Source organism: Notechis scutatus, chromosome 3 (assembly GCF_049901735.1).
Source record: "Notechis scutatus isolate UNSWTSFEM ecotype Mainland chromosome 3, rNotScu1.2, whole genome shotgun sequence".
Taxonomy (NCBI): Eukaryota; Metazoa; Chordata; class Lepidosauria; order Squamata; family Elapidae; genus Notechis; species Notechis scutatus.
This window is the reverse complement of record NC_142011.1, coordinates 188,473,487-188,489,631: the sequence shown is the minus strand read 5'-3', so window position 1 is coordinate 188,489,631 and position 16,145 is coordinate 188,473,487. Positions and strand designations below refer to the sequence as shown.

Here is a 16,145-nt window from a genome sequence, read left to right as displayed (position 1 = left end):
GTCTGATAAAGCAGTGTGGTTTAACTCCTAACAAATAGTGCTAAATTGCCAGGGGAAATTATCTCATCAAAGTGAATTTTGTGGTGGGTGATGGTGGAATTTATGATATATAAAAGAAATTTGATTAATTAGAGCAGATCACCACTGTTATTCCTCCTCCTCTTCATCCTCTTCAAATACCCAGTTTTCATGCTAGGATACTAAAGGGAATGGCCAATATTTAAATCCAGCATAAAAACATGAACTGCAAACATTATATCTATCCTGCAATTTGGATATGCAGTAACAGCAGTTTATAATGTAAGCTGAAACCTTGCAGTAACACTGTAATAACTCATATAGCAAGATTGTGCAGCCAACATCTGATGGCAAATTTAAATTTTAATGTAGCAATGAAATGATGCAATTGTACAATACAACTATACAACAATCCAAAGATTAAAAAAAAAACAGAATAATAAAAGTGAGAAATACACCATGATTTTTAAAAAATTGGAACAAGAGGAACAGAAAATAATAGAATTACAGAGTTGGACAAAGATCCATCCAGTTTTCAAACCTTTGCAATGTGCCAGAAAACCAATCAAATCACCTATAGGAGAAACTTGTCCAGGTTTTCTTGAAAACTTACAGATAATCCAAAACTTCATTTCAGTTCCAGTTGTATAGATCTGACCATCTTGGAATCTTTTGTTATATTTAAGTGAAGTCTAGGGAGTACTATTACTTTTGGTGTAAATATCTATAATCATTGAAAATAGTTCTTGAAAGTGACTGTCTTCCCTATATTTTTCCTTTGTTTAAGTAAATATGGCGGTGAAGTTTTCCCTAAGTCTTTTTTTGCTTCAGAATGAACATTCCATTCTTTACCCTATACTCATGGGGCATATTCTCAACTCTTTATATTATCTTCATTGGTTTCCCCTCAACTTTCTCTAACTTGCTGATATCCCTCTGAAAATATTCAGAATTTCATCATATTTGTCATATTTACATCATAAAAATCATTACATACAGACAACACATTTCAAAAGCTCTTAAATGGTAATATCATTCTGAGCCATTTTTCCAAAAGCCAGACTAAGATTATGAATTCAAATCAGACTTTTTTCTTAAAGCCATAGCAGGTATCTTAAGAGAAGAGTGAAACTGTCCCAGAATTTTCTTTTTTAGTTTATTGCCATCTAAGCTAAACTATTTAATCATGAGACAATCTACATTTCATTGATTGACATAATTAATCGTCTCTTGAAACTTTCTACCAGTTTACCTCTAAAGTGCAATTCAACCTTCAATGTGACAGCCTCTAGTAATTTTATCAGCAGAGAATCTATGTTGGTGTACAAAATGGGAATGAAAGGACTTAAATTCCTATTAGGAATTATCATACACTGAAATGCCAACATTGAAATACTGATTGGTATCAAACTCTAAAATGCATGACATGACTTAGAAGAACAGTTACTTCCTTAAAGATATTAGTGGTGCTACTTCAAGAAATACTCTATATTTCTATCTTGGGTAAGAAATTCATCATTCAGAGAAGTTACGAAATATTTATTCTTCCATATTTAGATATCAATTCATCCTCCAGAAAGCCTTTCATGCTTAAATTTAGAAGCAGTGTCTTCTCTGAAAGAAATTATAAATCTCTGGTTTCTTTAAATTCAAAACCATCACTGAACAGTTAGTTTATTTTCTTTGGGGAAATGGAACATAACTTCATGATGTATATTTTCTTTGCTTCTTTCAGCCTTTAAAAGATATTGGCTTCAGTTCTTGACTCATGTCCCTTGTATGTTGCTATATGTTTCCTGTTCTGGGAATGTGATTCTGATAGTGGAATAGCCAAACAAATCTTGGTCTTTTCAAAACTGGAATAGAAACTTCTTCCAATGCTTTAATAAAACAACTAAACATCATTTCAATTGACTTAAAGCTTCTTTGTTTCCTAAAAGAGGAAAAAATATACTAAAATCAGAACAGGATATTGGTGCAAGCTGTCAAAAGCAGATTTCCCTAACCTAGAAGTGTGGGAATCAGAACTCTGATCATGCTGGTTCTGAGCATTGAGATCAACACATTTGGAGGGTGCCAAAATTGTTGAAACCTACTCTAGAACCTTATAATTACAGTCACTGGTTAATATATGGATAGTTATTAAGTTACAATTGTATTGGCACCTGTCCATCACAGTTGTAACTCATAGTAGTTATAAATAGAATCATGGTGGGTGATTCTATGGTTGGTGGGTACATGACCAACAAAATTTTACATTTTTTACAATGATCAATATGCAACACCATGGTTAAGTGAACCAATGGTTTGCTATGGATCAATTTTTCCAAAAATGGAAAGTAAATACTGATTTACAGCAAAACCATTATAAAACATGGACACATGACCATGGAACATTGTGAATGGCCATAAATATGGTTCAGTTGCCAAGCCTCTGCAGTGCAGTCATTTGACTGTGGTGGTGAAGGCATCAAATTCATATACATTTGCTCTAAATCTACATTAGAGATCTATATATAAGAATGAGTTACCATTTACACCATGTTTATGAATGCATTGTACATTTGTATTATATCAATGCTTATCAGTTACTTTGACCTACCGTAATTGAATTAGGGAAGAAAATAATTGTGCCTAGGTGCTCATGATAATGTGCTCCATAAATAAGTTTTCTTGGAATTAAGGCAATCAAATATCATAAATAATGTAAAAGAAAGAAAGACAGAAACCTCAAAAAAGCTAGATAGGTATTTTTCTATATATCAGACACATTCCCATCATATCAAAAGAGAAGAAGAAACCAGAAGATAAAGTTAGATATGTCTAGTTTAATGAAAAGAAGGAGTAGAGGTGACATGATAGCAGTGTTCCAATATCTAAGGAGATGCCACAAAAATTAGGGGATCAATCTATCCTCCAAAGCATCTGAAGGCAGGACAAGAAGCAATGGGTGGAAAAAAATCAAGGAGAGAAGCAACCTAGAACAAAGGAGAAATTTCTGGATAGAACAATTAATCAGTGGAACTACTTGCCTCCAGAAGCTGTGGGTGCTCTAATACTGGAGAACAAACCATTTGTTTGAAATGGTATACGGTTTCCTGCTTGGGCAGGGGTTAGACTAGTGGGCCCCTAAGGTCCTTTCCAATTCTGTTATTCTGTTAAAAAGAAACATTTATCCTCAAATGGGAATTTTTTTTCTTTCATAACCCCAGATCTATGCTAAAAGCCACAATGGAGATCCATAGGTGGTTAAGAAAATCATAGGTGAGTTCCAGAAAGGAAAACATCACAGTTTATCAGATTCAAGGCATGAGGGTTATGTGTGTGTGTCTATTGTATTATTAAGTGCTAGCCTCCCTGAGACCTAATTGTTTTAATACTTGATAAATGAAAACAGATGTTTTGAGTCCATCCCGCACTGCCTTGTCAGGAAGGTCATAAAAATATTTTTTTTCTTTCTGAACATATACAGGGGGAAAAAAGGCAAACATTAATTACAGGACTGGAAAAATATCACAAACACAACAAAATACAGTGGCTAGATTCATACATACTGCTGTAAATTGGAATTCCAAATAAACAAGCACAATGTATGTGTTGTATAGTTTGCTACATCTAAACCTAATTATAACAACTGAAGAAAATGAAGAATTGCAAATTTGCAAGACACCCAATCAGGATTCTGGAAGATCAAATGTAGAGCTACTTTCCCATTGGTATAACTTATATAAATACATTTCAGAGGAGAAAAATTGCAATAAAATATTGCAGGTTAAAATATTTATTCAGATATTGTACCATCCTGTAACTGTTTTTCACCCTTCAAATGTTAGATTTGGTACCCAAAGCAGAAAGGTTCTCTTTTTAATTTCTGATCAATCTATGCAACATTCCTGGCTTTGGGTCATATAATGAACCATCCTTTGGGAATAAATTCTGTTAGCCTCTGGAATAGGAGTAAAAACAAATTTGTGTTATTATCTAGATTATAGAATATTAATCTAGCAATTTCTACAATTTTTTTTCTGTTTCTGTGAAGTCAATCAGCATTTTCATATGACAAAGAAAAGACTAAAGCCAAATCAGTCGAAGGCTATCAAATAAATCCTGCAGTTCTCTTTGATTTTGGAACATCATAGCTCTCATTCCTAATCATATCATCATATAATATAACGTACTTAATAAAGTTGAAAATGCCTTTATTTATTTATTTTGAAAACTTTTGCAGGAAGAGAAATGGTTTCAATGAGCTTTATACGGTTTCTATTTTATTAACAACACAGCAGGCCACGTCTTAAGCATGTTACTTATATTTCATGGGTACTTCACCAATTGCAATTTAGAATGCTGCTCTTAACTCACAAAGCTCTTCATCCTTTGGCATCTGTATACCTACAGCAGAGGTGGTATTCAGCAGGTTCTGACCAGTTCTGGAGAACTGGTAGCGGAAATTTTGAGTAGTTCAAAGAACCAGCAAACACCTCTGACTGGCCCCGCCCCCATCTATTCTCTGCCTCCCAAGTCCCAGCTGATCCATTGGGTCTTCTTTTGTTACTCTGCACAGGAGAATGGAGCTGGAAATCAGGTTAGTGGGGTGGGGAGAGAGTGGAGATTTTGCAGTAACCTTCCCCCAGGTGTGGAGTGGGAATGGAGATTTTACGGTATCCTTCCCCTGCCACGCCCACCAAGCCACGCCTACCAAGCCATGCCACACCCACCAAGCCACACCCACAGAACCGGTAATAAAAAAAATTGAATCTCACCACTGGCCTACAGGATTCTCTTTTTCAAGTAGATTCAGACCATCCTATTAAATCTTGCTGAGAGAAGGGACCTTTAGTTTGTCATGTTTCTGGGATGTTAGTGGAGGCAAAGCTAAAAGGCAACACTTCTCCATAGCATCACACAAATTTTAGGGAATGGAGTCACAACTGAGATCAGATTGGCCTCCACCTTGGCAGCTTTTAGAAAGTTCTTAAACACTGAACTTTCTACAAGGAATGTTACCTGGACTTCTTGTTATTCTCCTTTTTCTCTCCTGCTCTGGATTTGCAATTTGGATTATGTGTTGTTTTAATGCTGTTGCTGTTTTTACCGTGACATTGTAAACCCTAAGAGATGTGAGATTGCAGTGAGATAAAAAATGGAATTAAATATACAACACACACACACACACACACACACACACACACACACACACCTCCCCCCATCCCATAATCCCATAAAGATTTAGGATATAGTGTAGTCATCGGGGTGAATTTTCCACTCGTTTGCATTAAAGTTACATTTTGGTTACAACTTTGGGAAGAATTATGGAGTCTTCTGCCAAGCACAAGTGAGGTCATAAATAATCATGAGCAGGATGTACATTCACTAACACTTCAGATGAGACAGGAGATAAACCACACTTTTAACAGAAAATCCAAACCTGAGCCTTTATTTTCTTCTCTGGTATTTCTTTTACTCATTCATTCAGTTTATGTTTTGTCTTACCTCCTGGAGCTCAAGATAATTGGAAATAAAATGCTACCTGTTTATCTCTGCATGATTTACTACTTAGACATTGCTTCCTTTAGTACATCTCTAGTGGAGGGACCACTTTATTCTACTGTTGCATTCTTACCTATAAAGATTTATGGAAGAAAACATGGCTTTCCTTTTCCATTACTTAAACAATGATGCTTAGAAGTAGGCTGGGCTGTGAAATGGTGATTGGGCCAAAGTCACCCAGGGAAACTTCGAAACTGCAGGTAGAATGAAGTCTCTCTGGTTCAGTCAATTACCAAATCACACTAATTCCCAATAGTGATTCCTTGTGAGAAAAGGAATGAAGTCTATGTGTCAAATTTGACTAACTCTTGGTAATTCTCTGAGATTTATGGAAGATCAGAAATGTTCAGATATCTTATTGATGTCTTTGTGCATCACACAATAATAGAAAATACTGGTTTTCCATTGATAGTGGTCACAACAGGAAATAATTCTGTTCCACATTAAGGCAACAAGGCAGCAAGAGCTGGACATAGTCTTAATAAATATCAGATCTTCCAGCTGACTTCTTTGACCTTTTCTCTTTCTTTTGTTTCAAACAGAACTTTGGATTCAGAGGTCACAAGGCCATAGATAACCTTTGCATTCTGCCTTGGACTCCCAACATAATGATCTGCTTTGATAAAGGTTTTGTGGAAAATAAACATCTAGAACATGCAGCCATTGCTCCTGCCTTACTTTCTTCATTTGCATTTGACATGTCTCCCAACGGGGCAGTCAAAATGAAAATACCAAAAGAAATAGCAAAAATGAAATGAATCATGAGTTGCTTTGTTGTTTGTTGTTTTACACTTCAATATAATTGTGCTTTTCTTCTTAGGCACAGAAAAGTAACAGAAGTTTCTCAGAAGGTATGCATTTATGTAAAATGTTGTGTCTGTGATGTTTTTAGTGTATTTTATATAAAGGCTTCAAAAAACCTTTGATTCTCATATTATTTGTGTTCCCCATTCATGAACATTTCATCCACTTCATAATATCATCTTGTAACTGAGTAAATAGACAACTCAATGCACATCCATTATCTGGCATGTGGTGGGATTAAAGTTCTAAAACATCTCTGTGGGAGACACTTCATGCTGACTTTCCACCTCTGAACTATCAGCAAAAGAAAGAAATAGAATTATATATGGTTCACCAATCAGGTTTAGATCATCCTTTTTATATTGCTCTTTGTAAGATTCCTGGTTACAGAACAGACTCCAACTCTGAAGCAGGAGTAGCCCAGAAGATATGGTCCATTGAGAATATATTTGTTTTTACAAGTGTTGAAGAAGTCAGTGTAGAATAGAATAGAATAGAATAGAATAGAATAGAATAGAATAGAATAGAATAGAATAACAGAGTTGGAAGGGACCTTGGAGGTCTTCTAATCCAACCCCCTGCTTAGGCAAGAAATCTTACACCACTTCAGACAAATGGTTATACAATCTCTTCTTAAAAACTTGCAGTGTTGGAGCATTCACAACTTCTGGAGGCAAGTTGTTCCACTGATTAATTGTTCTAACTGTCAGGACAGGTCTCCTTAGTTCTAGGTTGCTTCTTTCCTTAATTACTTTCCATCCATTGCTTCTTGTCCTACCCTCAGGTACTTTGGAGAATAGCTTGAGTCCCTCTGCTTTGTGGCAGCCCCTGAGATATTGGAAGACTGCTATCATGTCACCCCTAGTCCTTCTTCTCATCAGACTAGACTAGAATAAAATAGAATAACAGAGTTGGAAGGTCTGGGTGGGCTGTGAGAAAATTTTAGTGGGCTGCAGAGAAATCTCATCCCCAGAGCACCCCCACAAAGCAATTAATCCAGGCTGTGCACAAGCATGGCCCGCAGGAACCCTCCCCGCCCACTCACTCCTTACCAGGTAAACTTGCCTGCTAAATTGCTATTTTTCCTTTTTCCGACCATCATCTGTTCTGCTGTGCCAGGAGCTTTAGATTAGCTAGGAAGCAGAAAATGGTTGGATTTCTTGCTTTCTAGCTAGTCTTTAGATCTTCGGCTCAGCACAGCCGAACCTCCCTTAGGGCTGAAGGTTTGCTTGCAAGCAAATTCAGTGCATACTCACGGCAAGCAAATTTGAAAGACTGAGCTAGCTGATGGCAGATAGATAGATCTCTGAATGATTCTGTGAGCAACTCAATCTGCCTGCTTTGCCCGATTTTGGGTAAAAGTTGCTCTTTTTTTATAAAAAAAAATCAATATTTACATGCATGGTGTGTTGTGAGTTAATTTTGTGAGTTTGCTTGCAAGCAAATTTTATGTGACAGACTGAGCTAGCCAAGGAGAAATTTCTTGACAGTTAGAACAATTAATCAGTGGCGCAACTTAACTAGACATACCCAGTTCCAGCCACCATTCTTTATATGTTTAGTCTCCAGTCCCCTAATCATCTTTGTTGTTCTTCTCTGCACTCTTTCTAGAGTCTCAACAACATCTTTTTTACATCATGGTGACCAAAACTGGATGCAGTACTCCAAGTGTGAAATCTTGAATGTGATTTCAGATTGAAGAGAAACCAGTCTGAAAAATGAGGCCAGCTAGGAAATGTTGCATTACTTTCTATGATAAAGACTCTAATGTAGTATGATTCCATCTTCTGATTACCAGCTAACACAAGGAGCTTTAGACTAGAGCTCATTTATTTCAGACACTTATAGCCTGTCTTTCTCTATTAAATGGTCTCAAGGAACAATCAAAACCTGGAGTTTTGCTATTTCTACTTCTATTTATAATAGTGAAAAAATGGAATTGAAGCAACCATGGCTTAAAACTACTCAAAGATATTCAGATTTTAGGCTTAGGGCACTATTTGTGCTTATCCCATTCCTCTTTGTTGGTATGGGCAGTGTCTAATCTGATGGAGTCAGGCAGAAAAGAATATTTGCTTTAACCTATCAAATATGTCAAAACATTGGAAGAGTTATTAAACATATCTAAATTGTAAGGGAGGTTGTTATTGCCTAGCCAATGAATTAAAAGATTAGTGTCATGGATAGGATAAACCTGAGATTCCACTAGGAAATATTGCATTACTTTGTTTATTCCAAAGTGTTTGTCTCCAGCAAGTGCTCATATGTTATTATCAGAAAAGATTTGAAAACTGTTGGAGTCTACATGATCCAGGAGAAGGGTTTTTTTAAACCATTCAAATAAACTAAAGCAAATCCTGGTGGATTAAACCCAATGTCTATATCCTATTTCCCAGCTGGGCAACCAATCTTCTATAACAGCAAGTGTGGAATCAGAATTTTTATCCACATTTTTATATCCACTTGCCCAGTTTGTATTTTTCTGAGTTGTTTCCAAAGCAGATACAAGTTGCATGCTGAAATCCGTGAATAATGAGTAATTGATTAATATGCAAAAATGTAAACATTATGAAAAAGGTTAATTAAGAAAAATGTACAATAGAAAGCATTGTGTTGGCTAGACTGAGTGGCAAAATTGCACAAATTAGTAAAGTACAATGAAAAAAATGCTGATATTTGAAGACATGCTTTTCTTTCCTTAGTACCTTCAGGTTAGTGTTGATTTATGGCGAGTTTTAAGTTGAGATTAAGTTCCTGCAGTTTTCTTGGCAAGTTTTCAGAAGTGGTTTCCTTTTGCTTGCTTCCTAGGGCTAAGAGAGTGTGCTTCAGTGGTGGGATTCAAAATTTTTTACTATCGGTTCTGTGGGCATGGCTTGGTGGGCATGGCTTGGTGGGCATGGCTTGGTGGATGTGGCAGGGGAAGGATACTGTAAAATCTCCATTCCCACCCCACTCTAGGGAAAGGATACTACAAAATCTCCATTCCCTTCCCATCCCACTAACCTGCTTTCCAGCTCTGTTCTCTTGTGCAGGGCAACAAAAGACGACCCAGCCAATCAGCTGGGACTCGGGACGCAGATAATAGATGGGGCGGGGCCAGTCGGAGGTGGCGTTTGCCAGTTCTCCGAACTACTCATAATTTCCGCTACCGGTTTCCAGAACTGGTCAGAACCTGCTGAATACCACCTATGGTCTGCTTAAATTTACCCAGTGGGCTTCATGCCTCAGGGAGGGTAGAACTCATGGTCTCCTAGCTGGAGATATGCATGTATATAATGGCTAGGCTATTGGTTTTATAAATTATCAATTCATGTGCAAATGAGGCTGAAATAAATTTGTGATTGAGAAAATGACATTGAATAAAACTGAATTTAATGAATACACTCCTCCTTATCAGTGGCTAGTATCTAGTAGCAAACTGTTTGAACCTGACGGTTCCATCTTCAACTCCCAATTGAATCATATTTTTGAATCATATGCTTTTCTCCTTGGTTAGTTTCCATCCATTGTTTCTTGTTTTTCCTTTTGGTGTTTTGGAAAATAGATTGACCCTCTCATCGGAGAGGCTCAGAGGAAACCATCCCTGGTGTCCCAGATTATACAGTAAATGGAGAGATTGTACTTTCAGAATTACAAGATTCTGTCAACATAGCTTTACAATAAAGTAGAGTTAGCTCATCAGATTATTATTCCTGCTTGGTTCACTCTGAGAGGCTGACATTAATTTTGCAAGTCTCCTACTCTCTACCAAAGAGAAGAACTTCAGGAATGGCCATTGATTTGCGAGGAACTCTGCTATTCATGAATATTGGGCAGCAGTGTTGTGGCAACACCAACAGTTAATGGATGAACAGATGCCAGATGCCATGCTATTTGCCATGATGCAATTAATGCAACAGCATTAATTTGCTCCAGCCAGTAGCAGCATCTCTTGGTTCAGTCTCTCAAGGTATTTCCCACATACCATTACATTTCAGTAGCAGTCAAAAATGCTTCTAATTCAAGAAAAAGACAACAGTGACAAAGACAGAAAAAAAGATTGTTCCTAATTCTGTTAGCAATCAATAGGATCAAAGGTAGAAAGCATCAATATTTATGGCGTTAAAAAACCTCACTCTAATTGTTCTTAATTCAAGCAAAATTTCCAAATTCTATTTGGAAATAAGATCAGAATTCAGTCAGGATTGAATTGGATTTTTTATTACATAATGTTGTCTATAAATTAAAATGATCCTCTTATTTATACTTCAAACTGTTCCATGTTATTGCATAGAATAATGTTCCTGGTGTGTTTTTAAATATATAGTACATATGTTCCATATTGATTCTGATCAACTGATATAGCAAAGAGATGTGGGAAAGTTTGATAAACCTTAATTAATACAAAGATTTTTTAAAAAATCAAACATAATTCTTAGCTTATGAATTAATTATTTCATTCCATTGTACTTTAAAGGAATGGAGTGGGACCTATAAATATGAAGAAGAAACTCTGTTGAACTGATGGTGATTGAGACACACAAGATGTTCATGGACCAATCACATCTCTTTTCTACCTTAAATGGGATAACAATTTCCCACCACAAGTTCTTGATGTTCATTGACATGGTTAAATAGAAAAAGTTCATATTGGCAAAGTGTTAATTTCAGGAAATCTACAATCTCACCAGGATTCAATTAAAAGTATGAAGGGGGAAAAGGTAAATAAATAAACTATATGTAATTCCAATTTCAAAATCTGGTATCTGTTTCAGTATTATCTTTAATAATCAAGATGGAGGTTATCAAGTTTTAGATCTTAAATTCCTAAATTTAATCAAAGGTTATATGACTCAAGTCTCACATAAGGCCACACATAGTAGGTGGCCTTAAAAGTGATAGGAAGTTCAGGAAATTAAATCCCTGGATGCCATTATGTGAATCTTATCGACCACCTTTATCTACTCAATTGAAGTACATTCAAACAAAACACTAGAGTTAAATTAGTTCTACTGAAATCAATATGATTGGCATCTCAATCACATTTTCTTGGAATGAAATTTTCATGGCTTTGGCTAGCCTTATTTCTAAACAAGCTAGAGATCCAGTTTGGTGTAGTTACCATAGTTAAGGAATCAAGCTAGAAACTGGGAGACTTGTGAGGTCTAGTCCAGCTTTTAGCACAAAGCCAACTGGGAGACCTTGAGCCAGTCACTCTCAGCCCTAGAAAGGAGGCAATGACAAATGACTTCTAAAAAAGCTTGTCAAAAAATTGCAGGGACTTGCCTATGTACCCTTTGAGAACTGAATACAACTGAACAGAAGAAGAAGGAAAAGGTTTCAATTACATTCTAAGAAAGGCTGTGCATACTTACTCTCTGACACAAACACAGACACACATACACACAGAGAGAGGCAAAGAGAGTAACAGAGGGAGGGAAGAAAGAGGGGGTGCAATGCTATAATTTCATAATAAGAACAATATAAATCTGAAATGTATTTCAACAAAAGACAAAATATAAGTAGTCTACCACTTATATTATAATTGGGACCAACAGTTCTGTTGTTGAGAATGAAAGCAACTTTCTTACACACAATTGAGCAGTGTGTGTGTGTGTGTGTGTGTGTGCAAATTTATAGAGTGATTGAGATAAGAGATATAGATTTTTTTTAAAAAAAATGTAATCTAAAATAAATGGGCATATTTTTATTTCTCTTTTTGAAAATCCTTTTTTTACATCTAAAGAACAGTATACTAAATGGAACCCCTCAACACCACCATTTTAATTTGACAGTTCTGCACAATCTTAACATTTAATTCAAAAGTGGACTTACTTTTGAGCAAACATGCATGAAAGCCATCAAGTAACAATCCTTTGATTACAACAAACTTTATCTGCCTGGGTTGATGGCAGATGGCAGCATTTGTAGTGTTCCTCTGTCTAACTTTCTGGTTATAATCAGCATATTCTGAAGACCAATGGAAAGATAAATATCAAGGTCGGAAAATGGAAAGAAATACTGTGCATATTTACATTATTGCCAAATCTTAGATTTAAATCATTTTCAGGAAAAATCTCTTTAGTATCGTATCTGAAAACATAATATTCAAAACATAAATATATAGAAACTATTTCTGAATATAATTCTGTGCACCATGTTTCTTTCTCTCTCTTTTTTTAGCAAACATACCTTGGGTTATAGAATTCTCTTCCTTGAGGACTGGGTTTAATCCTTCCAAAATTTCAGAATTGTTGCTGAAGTATTAATGTTTCCTTTGAGTTGAATAGAAGTTAAAGTCTGCTCTCCCTATTACGATATGGAATTGTTTTCTGTTGCTCTTGATGTTAAGATATGGATTTGTTTTTAGTAATTTGAACTGTTTTTATTATAACTATTTTTAATAATGTGGATCATACTTGTCGGGATAGGGTGTCAGCTGCTTTGAGTTCCTTTTATAAAGAAACAACTGGATGTAATGTTTTCAAATGAATGAAGAAATAAAGAATTAATATCATCCAAAATAAATAATTTTAGTGAACTCAATGGTAGCTAACCTCAGCGGCTGACTATAACGATCTGTACAGCAATCCTAAGCACAAAGTAAATTTTACTGATGACTCAGATATATTCTAATTTAACATATGAGATCATATAAAAATAGCCCACTGTGGATTTCAAAGGGTACATAATTGTGACATCAATTACAATTTAGGCTCAGTTTGTCTCCATCTTAGTCAGTCAGAAATCCACATCAATCTCCATCCAAATTGCAAAACTTTCCAAAATTGGCCATGTATTTAATCGTGAAACCTCAAAATTGAGCAGGGATTTTTGCCCGAGGGAAATTTGCATTGGAAAGAAGAGATTCTGACTGGAATCTTCCCAGCATAACCTGAAAACCGAACAATGGGTTTTCTCTATGCGAAGCTGATGCCCGTTGTGATCTCTGAGTTGTCAAGAGCTGTTACAAAGGCCATTGTGAACATTTTGCAGATCTAGTTTTACTTCAACTGCTGGACGACAGACTGAAGCCGTACAGTTGGTACACTTCAGTTCTTCCCCATGTGAGGGTCTCTGTGAATACCACAAATTAACTTGTGGGGGGAAAGGATGCATACTAGTCCTATCCTTGTTCCCTTACAATATCTATCTCTTTGTTTACAAGAAGATTGGAACTTTTTTCCTTTGTGTTGTTTTTCCATTTAGCAACTGGGAATATCAGAAGAAAACCCTTTGAAGAAAACACAAAAGCGGGGATCCCCAAACTTGGCAACTTTAAGACTTGTGGACTTCAACTCCCAGCTATGCTGGCTGGAGAATTCTGGGAATTGAAGTCCACAAGTCTTAAAGTTGCCAAGTTTGAAGAACTCTGCACTAAAGGGTGTCCTTATCACATTCAGAATAACTTCATTTTTAGTTTAATCTGTTTCAGGTTTGTTTCATTTTGTTTTGCAGTTTAGCATGATTTCTTTCTTTAAAAATAGCTGCAAATGAATTCAATGAAGAACAGCCTTCTCTTTTATGTATATGTGAATAAATGAATAAGCCAATAGTTTCTTTCTCTTCAGTTTGAATTTCTTCTTTCTGTTTTGATTTATACATCAATTTAAGAAAGAAGTATTAAATTATATTGAGGAGTATTAAATTATTTGAAATGCATTTCTCTTAATAATCTATATATATATGCAGACATATTTTTTCCTGATCCACACATTTTTGTAATTGTTTCTGGAATGGAATTAAATAAAATTTTCAGCAGGGCAAACCCAAAATAATATACAGACTATAATGTTTAAAATATAAAAGTTTGATCATTCCTACCAATATACAATTGGAATGAATGTTTTCCTGTCTATACCATCATCTTTGTTTCTCTTTCTTGATTCTAGGCTTTGGCAAAGAGATTTATTTAATGAAAACAGGAAGAAATCTGCACTATAATGTTAAAAAATTGATTCAAGAGAAGTATTCCTTATTAATTTTGGAAATGACTTTACATTCTAAAAAATCATATAATGGAGCAATGTGTTTCTTTACAATCTAATTTTAATAATAAATTGGATTAATTTTTATTGATATTATTTAATATTCTCCTTAGTTTCTTTGCTGCTTATCCTTAACTTATTTTTAATCACTGCAATGTATGTAATTTTAACTGTACTATTATTAATACAGTTTATGCTATGTTACTGCAATATAAGATTGCAATACTACAATAAAATTTATTATGTTTTTGACCATGATCATTCCTTTTAATATTTATTTTTCTTTAAAAAAAAGATTATAAATTGCTATCTATTTTTTCCAATGGGTTAAAAATAGCATCTGCTTTTGACCTGATGAAATCAATATTTCCTAAATGGTATCAGCTTTCAATAAACATTGTTCTACAGCAGAGTTGATAGTGAATAAAAAGCCAAAAAAAAAACCACAATAGTTTATACTTTTCTCCCTCAAATATTTATTGTTTCCATTTAGCTTTTCTGTACTTTTCAGATCAAGGAGAGGCATATAACTATGGTTATTTGTATCCTTATTCAGAGATCTTTTCCACAAAGGAATAACATTCTCATCATTTTTCCTATATTTTTTCAACTTGAACTAGTATGTCTATTTTGTCTTCTTTTTTAATGAAAATGCATACCATACATTTGGCTTCCCTTTTACCTGAATTATTATTCTCTGGGGGCCACATAACAGAATCAAAACATTTGCAACAAGAAATGTGGGATTATCTGATCTTAGAAATGAAAGAAGCATTGAGAGTTTACTAGTCTATCTATGCGGGAGCCTTCTACTTGCATTACTTTCTAATGTTGGGCAAAATTCTTCAGGAAGAGAGAAGCCACACTGCTAACACTTTAATTATTAAGAAAATGCTATGTTGAAATATATTTTCTTCATACATTGATTATTGATTGATTTGATTTGATTTATGTGCCTTCCACTTCATCTAGAGATGACTATTAATAGTAATATCAGAAGCATTCCATTTTCTATGTGATAATTTTTCTGATCTTTTAAGACAGCTATTTCTTATACCTTCTATTAATTACATAATAACAAGAACAAAAATGATCAATGTAGGATACTGGGCCTCTACTCTCTTTTTCAGGAAGTGTTTAATACCTAATGAGACCTCACAATCATGGGCAATTAAATTTAAACATGCTTTCCTGTAATGAAATACATTTTTAAATCAAGGGGAACAGGTATTGATCTGCTTCTACAAGAATAATTTTCAGGTATTTGAAGAGTGCTCTCATATCTTCAGATAGCCAGTGAGGATTAATGGTTAAGACACCAGGCTAGAAGCTGGGAGATCATGATTTGTAGCTCTGAATTGGACATGAGGCTGGTGAATTGATATTGAGCCAATCTCTTGGCCCTAGGAGGAAGCCAATTGGAAACAACTTCAGAAAATCTTGTCAAGAAAGCTGCAGGGATTTGTCCAGGCAATTGCCAGAAATCAATAGTGACTGGAAGGCATCATCATTATCATCGTCATCACCATGATGATGATCATCATCAACAACATCAACATCATCATCTCCCCACCAAACTAATTCATCTATGTCATTTGAACTGGTGGTCTCTAGAGATTCTCAGTCATCCAGGTCATGGTTGTCCCAAAGGTGCTTTTTCAGGAGGCAACTGGACTTTCTTGTTTTTTCTTTGAAGTCATTTCACTTCTCATCCAACACGCTTCTTCATCTCTGACAGGAGACTTCAGGAGAAGCTTCCTGGATGAGAAGATAAACATCTTCAAAGAAAAAACAAGAAAGTCCAGT

At 35.3% G+C, this 16,145-nt stretch overlaps 1 long non-coding RNA gene across 1 annotated transcript; it reads right to left on the bottom strand.

Annotated features, from left to right (window-relative positions):
* Nucleotides 1-494: 494 nt before the first annotated feature.
* Nucleotides 495-12,676, bottom strand: LOC148131533 (uncharacterized). The gene is made up of 3 exons (XR_015748388.1): nt 12,544-12,676; nt 12,187-12,321; nt 495-1,951 (listed from the first exon to the last, which is right to left on the bottom strand). It is a non-coding gene; the product is annotated as an uncharacterized LOC148131533 (long non-coding RNA).
* Between the last annotated feature and the right edge of the window lie 3,469 nt (nt 12,677-16,145).